We start from the raw sequence: 7,146 nt of genomic DNA on the forward strand, positions 1-7,146 counted from the left end.
AGTAAATGCTGCTCCATCTGAAAGCACGTGATGATGATTTACTGCTGATTACAGAACCGGCTTTACTAACAAAATGCGCATGACATTCGCATTCGATTAATCGTGCAGCCCTAGTATGGGAATCAGATATTATTAATTAAATAAAAGGCCACTTAAGTGTATGTTTACATGACATCATTTTCAAATAAAAACAGAAAACTTTTTATGCATTTTGCCCATTCATTTACACAACAATGGTATTTTGGAGGCCTGAAAACATTTGAAAATGGGTTTCAAAGTGCAAGTTTTTGAAAAAGATATTATTACTGTTTCTGTGTAAACTACAAAAACACAAATTTATGAAAAACGGTGATGTCATGCACATGCATATTATGTGTTCAGTCTATAAGAGTGAGTATATGCACAGGCGCATATAGTATTTCTTTATAAAGTGACATCGCCAACTGGTCTGGCATGAATAATTGTCATGTAAATGTATCCTTACAGTACAATTTCATGACTATGTTTCTTAACACACTTAAGTACACTATTAAAACATGTACTTTGTAATAATGCCAAATTATGTTTTACCTTAAAGTACATTTTAAATCATTATGTTTTAATACTCTTTTGACGTACATACAATATAATACAATATTTTTAATTATTCATTCATTAAAACACATTATATCAACATAAGGCACAATGCAGTCATTACAATTCAAGTCTTCGGGTAAAACCTGAAAACCAAAGAAAGCAAACGTTGATATTTTTAGACAATACACAGTATTACACAACATCTATTATTATTCAGTAGTAATGCGACCCATTTTTTTAGTAATGCCGTAAATGAGTCCTAGCTGTCGCGACATTCCCTACTCTGCCTTCTTTCTAAAAATAACATTTTTATCAGGGTAAAATCTACTTAGAGTTCCCAACGAAAGTATTGTTTAGTGTAAAACATGTTGAAGATTATCGAACAGGCTGTTGATTCATTAAATGATAAGCTACTTCCCCACAAAAGCTGTTTATTCAGCGTAGTGAAGCCTCTCCTCCATTGACCATTTAACCACATGACATTTTAACTACAGTCAAAACCAAAGCAGAAAGACAATGTAGAGTGAAGCATCTTCAAAAATCTCTCATTTTTATTTCTGTCTCCATTATATTCATTTGTTTTCAACCAAGAATTTCTGCTAAGCTCTGCTCTGCTCTCCGAGGCCTGGTAAGCTCTGAGTCAAAGCCTGATCATTAATGTACATTTCTAGTTCAGCACACTCTATTATGGATTGAGCTGTCATTGTTCCTAGTGTTAATGCGTTCCGCTCATGTATAATGGAATACAGCCGAGTCTTGAGCCAGAACCAGCTGCCAGCTGCATTACATCAAAAGCAGAATAAAGTAGAGAGACTGCACCTCGGTGAATATAATGCTTGTCACCTGCACGGCCAGGGCTAAATGCATCACTAGCGAGGGTCCTCCGGGCCTCCACAATCATGACATCATAACGCGCTGACTTTCAAAGGAGGTCACAATAGGGACTGATGAGCATAATGCAATGACTTGAATTTTGAGTCTATTGGTGTGTTTTTTCTCCCCTCTGAATTTCTGCGCTTAATTTTCTTCTATTTCCCATCAGCACAATTTCCATTATCCTGTAGCTTCCTGTTAAAACAGAGTCCTTGAGCCAAATTGAGTAAATCACAAATTCAGTGTGAGTTGTCTAACCACTTTATCAAAGGTCTAATAGTATGGCTTCAGGGGAGCTTGAACCAATCCCAGACACGTCTGAAGAGATTGTAATTTTTCTCCTGTTTGAAGCCTGCATTAAGAGTTATTCGATCATAGGTATAAGAGTAGGATTTGACATGTTCATGATGTTTCCATATCTCTGCAAGAAAAGCAATGTGACCTGGGCTGTGCGTGTTACATTTAGTCCAATCCCTCTCCACGCTGGCAGATGGTTCCTGTATGGGTGGTAGTAGAGTGGGTGTACTTTCCTGTGCTCATATGATGAGCCTGCAGAATTGTGTGGATAAGGTCCAGAGAGATCATATTAAAACTTCTTTGTCACTTCAGAGACAGCGATTGACTTCTGAAGCCACATTTGTAAGATGGTTTGCTGTTTGGTCTATTCTGTTTCCTCATAAAGACAAATGCACTCAAATGCCTTTTCAACCCTTTGTTTGAAGCACTGGATGGATATTTATGCAAGAACATGAACAACCAATAAAATCTATCATCTCCTGGGATGCTCATGTTAAACTGAACCATAAATATGCATAAATTGTTATAGACATGGTCTGGCGGGTATTGCACATTGTGAAGGGATACTATTTTCATGTTATGGCAGATGTTACAATTCTATACTATTTTCTCTAAATATAAATTTAAAATAAACAACCAATATTAATATCAGTCATTTTAAAATGTCTTTTATATTAAATTATTATGATTATAATAATTATATATTATAGTCATATAAATATTATTTTTTCATGTTATGTCTGTTAAATGATAAATAGCAGATATTAAAATCCTATAATATTTTCTCTACATACATTTAAAATAAAGCACTAAATACTGAAACACATTATAATTTACAGTATGAAAAATGGAAATTTATTCAGATTTGAAAAATATCACATTTAACAGTGTTATTATAATAATTATTATCTTATAATGATTTACATAAATGACATTGTCATTTATGACTGTTAAATTATACATAGAAGATATTAAAATGCTATACTATTTCCTCTAAATATATTTAAAATGAAACACTAAAAACTAAATAAATCATTTTTAAAAGCTACAGGTGAATTTAGGCATCACAATATTATAATGTACAGTATGAAAAATGGAGTTCATTTTGGTTTAATATCACATTTAACAGCGTTAATAAAATTATTTTTGGTCACACACAAATAAGTAGTCACTAATAATAATTAATAACATGGAATAATTATAGGTTAAGGGTTAGTGTCTAGTTTATCTTATTGGAATTACAAATAATTTACGGTTATTACTATAGTAAATACATGAAAAATATGTAACAAGGACATATTCAAATAAAGTGTTACCTTATTCTTTTTTTAAATATTAACTTGAAGTGAGTGTTAGATAACGGCAAAGGTAATCTAAATGAAAAATAAAAAAAATACTTAAACATGCTCAATTAATTATCCAATACCTATCCAAAGCTGAAGATACAGATACATTTAAAAATCACTAATATTAACCAAAGACTAATATGGTACAAATATATTGTGATACCATTACATAGCACTTATTAATAGCATTTATACAGATGTCTCGTGTTTGTATCCTGTTTGTATTCTGTATCCATGTTTCCTTTCACCTTTCGACTGTTTTGCTGATAAAAAGTGGCAAAATGATCCCCTTAACCCACAAAAACCATAAATAAAACACTAATCAGTTCTATAAACCTAATAAATCAATCCAGCAACGGACAATTTACAGCGTGATACATGGAAAAAAGATCAGAAATGAATAGCAAATGTGTCAGATTGTGAGATCAATAGATTCCTGGTCACATTTGTGTTTTGGTTCCCCCACATCTCCCCGTGTACATCGAGCATCTCTAAATGTAGCCCTGCACATCTCCTTAATCACTCTCACACCTGACACTCCCCCCGTCGTCATAGCAACATGATCCAAGTGATCTCTCTGCATCCTCTTGAGCGTTGCTCTCTTTTCTCTGAGCCAAAGTGAGATCTAATCAACATTGTGTGTGAACAACTAGTTATGCTGTTTAGCAATTCACCATAGGTGCTGCATGAATGTTTTGTGTACATTTAAAAAAAGAAGAACAGAAGAAATAGAAAAGGTATCCTTCATTACAAGCGTTTTTAAGAAAGATATGCTTTGGGGTCAGTTTATGAACAGAAGTTTTAGTTTGTAGTTTGTTTTGCAGCAGAAATCACCCTTCACGCTGCCTTTAAGCACAAAATAGCAGCCAATAAAAATGCATATTCAAAAATAAGGATCGTTATTGGTAATTATTTGTTGGAGCTCTCTCTTCCTTTCACACCAAACAGATTCGCTGGAGCCGACTGCAACAATTAGCATTTGAAAATGCTCTATGGCCATGGTTGTTGACTGAGCATGCATAATGAATAGTGTTTGACAGAAAAAAAAAACCTCTGAGAGCACAGCTGAGACTTCTGTAGCACCATGGCCTGATGATATGCATTGATTCTGCTGTACTAATTCACATTTGAATCACAGAATAACATTTCACTGCAAGCTGTCGGCCCTGTTAGCTCAGTCCCATGAAAGTATATCACATAGAGAAAAATAAAACAATATATTGTTGGTGCGATGCTGCAGCCAGCCAATAAAGCTTTCATCGCTTTAGAATTATAGTTTCATTTGGATGGCACAGAAATCATAAACCATCTGATGTTTGGGATGAACTCAGGATTGACAGGATTTAGAGGCAGCTAATAGACCAAAAGAGGCCGTAACCATCACCTTCACTGATCTAGGCTCCGTTAATGATATGAGTCACTATGTTTGCCTTGTGAATCAGTTTTGAAAGGTAATTCGGATGTCACTATTGTCACAGAGGTCTGGTTGGATATTGTAATGATGGGACATCTGTGTTTATTCTTTAGGTCAGCTCGTGGTTGCATTATTTTAGTCCAGACTTGCATCCAAGTGCATTATTAATAACAAGCTCACGAGACAGAGAGAGGCCCAAAACCATCAGATTTCATTTCAGTCGCTGCTCTCTGGGGGCGATCAAACTCCTTTTCAAATGTCTTTGTGTTTCCACCACTCTCATCCTCATGTTTTGCAGTTCAGAGACTATCTGACACAGTACTCAAAGATATAGATTTTCTCTTTTCTCTTGTAGTCATTCAGGGTCATTTCCTAAATGAGGATTACAGCAGCAGTGTTTGAAGTCACGGGCGGTGAGCTCTCAGTCTTGTTCATTGAGCTTTTGAACTGTTCAGAACTTCTGAAGCTCCTGAACCACAAAATAACTAAATACATAATTAGTATAAAGTATAATAAAGATTTATTTCCTTTAGAAGCATTTTGTCTCGTTTTCCATCAAATAAATATCTGAGCATGCTTAAAACAACTCTCACCGTTGGTTTTGGGTTTTGGTTTATGTTTTATTTTGTTTTGTTTTATTTGGTTTATGTTTTATTCTTTTATTTTGTCTTTTTCATGTGTTTCCCTTGCCCTTATGTAATCCTGGCCTGCGTTCAGCCCTGACAAAACGGTGCAAAACGCTTTTTAAACGGAAACGGTGGTGCGTTGAACACACTGTTCTGATGACGCAAGAGTTGCAACTACTGCAGCTGAGAAGGCCATTCTTTGTGTTCTTTTTGAAGAATTTTCGGAACCTGAAGAAATCGGTATAAATACGTGTTTAATACTGCAAAATATGCTCGATTTTACAGTCACTGCCCTTGCCGTTCAGAATAAAAGAGAACATCCCAATCGAGTGAAGGGATTTGTGGAAACTGTGGTTCCTAATTATTGTGATCCAACATTTGCCTCACATTTCAGGATGAAAAGACAAACATTTCAGCTGAAGGATAATCCACTTCTTACCTCCGAGACTGTGTTATGATCTATATGACCTTATTATTTTTATTGTGAGTATTAGGCTTATCATTATTGCTGATCACTGTTGTTGTGCTATGTTATTGTAATATTTACCATTATATAATCAGAGGAATATAGAAAAGTTTATGAAAGTGTCACTCCACAATACAATAGCAAAATATATAAATATGTATAGTATTTTTATGTTACATTAATCAGTGTCTAGCACACCTTCCTAAGGAAAGGATATGGACCAGAAGACATTGCAATTACTAAATGATATTTAGACAGACTTAAAGAAGTTCCAGATCTATACTTGTGCTCTTATTATTTCAGTTAGTTTGCCTTTAATGTAAATAAACATGTGCAAATAATATACTTGCTCTTGTGAATTTAATTACATTGTGCCAGCTGTCTCTTTAATACCGTGTGGTTTATATACATGTTGCTGCTGATTGGGATTGACATATTGACATTTTTGACACACCCAGCAAACAAGAAAAAACGTATCTCAGCACACCGTTTCCAGGAAACACGTCTTTCAAATCGGAAACCATAGCAAAACGTTGCGCACTGGTTTGAGCTTGAACTTGCCCCTGCTATTGGTTGTCTTGTTCATGTGTCTTGTTCTTGTTGGTTGATTTGGTCATGCGGTTCTTAGTTCTGTTTTTATTTTTGATTGGGTCCTTGTCTTGATTGTTCACAGGTGTTCCTTGTTTAGTCAGTCTTGTGTATAAATAGCCCTCATGTTGCCATTGTCTCTGGTCTAGTTTTGTTCCTTGTACCAAACAATAGTTTTGTTTGGCGAGTTGTGGTGATGATATGACTGACTGCCAATTGTGACTGACTGCCCATTTTAGTAAAGTGACGTGACATGTGGCCAAGTGTGGTGACCCATACTTGGAATTAGTGCTTTGCATTTAACCCATCTTAAGTGCACACACACAGCAGTGAACACACACACACCGTGAACACTAACCATTAGGCCACGACTTCCCCTTAAAGTCATATCATATCCCCTTAAAATGATATGATATGATATGACATGATATGATATGATATGATATGATATGATATATGTCATGGTATGTCATGTCATGTTTATTGCCAAGTTTAGCTCAAGTCATCATTTTGTTTGTTTATGGTTTGGATTTCAATAAACCGCACTTGGGTTCTCACTATGCTCGCCTCCAGTAGACAATTTATTACAGAAAGCTAGATCAGCTATAAACCCAGCATCTTGTCTATTGCACCTTTAACAAGTCATCCAGGCCATTGAGGACTATGTGGCGGATTTCTGTGAACTATGTTATCAAGTGGACTTTAATGACATTTTCCATTTTGGCCTAAAAAAAAATCTCAGTTAATGCCGCATCACACTCCTCACTGGACTCTAGCCTGGACTGTAGGACACAAGCTCCTGAGTATGCAGAGCTTGGGCTAAGACAGATAAGATTAATGGCTGGTGTAAGACTAATGGTGTAATGGATCCACCAATGATGTCGGTGTGAGCGGCTAACATCCCAGTGGCCTCAATGCTCTCAAAAACTGTGGCCTCAGTGCTGTCCAGCCTGGAGGTCC

The 7,146-nt window shown here is 35.7% G+C and overlaps 1 long non-coding RNA gene across 1 annotated transcript in view; it reads right to left on the bottom strand.

The window, feature by feature from the left end:
• LOC107587724 (uncharacterized) overlaps positions 1 to 6,158 on the bottom strand; it is a 12,010-nt gene extending 5,852 nt beyond the window's left edge. The window contains exon 1 of the long non-coding RNA XR_001609500.1: positions 6,084 to 6,158. This is a non-coding gene — a long non-coding RNA (uncharacterized lncRNA). The remainder of the gene's footprint in view (positions 1 to 6,083) is intronic.
• Positions 6,159 to 7,146: the final 988 nt, after the last annotated feature.

The sequence above is a fragment of the Sinocyclocheilus grahami genome, unplaced genomic scaffold (genome assembly GCF_001515645.1).
Source record: "Sinocyclocheilus grahami isolate Dianchi unplaced genomic scaffold, SAMN03320097.WGS_v1.1 scaffold95.1, whole genome shotgun sequence".
Classification (NCBI taxonomy): domain Eukaryota; kingdom Metazoa; phylum Chordata; class Actinopteri; order Cypriniformes; family Cyprinidae; genus Sinocyclocheilus; species Sinocyclocheilus grahami.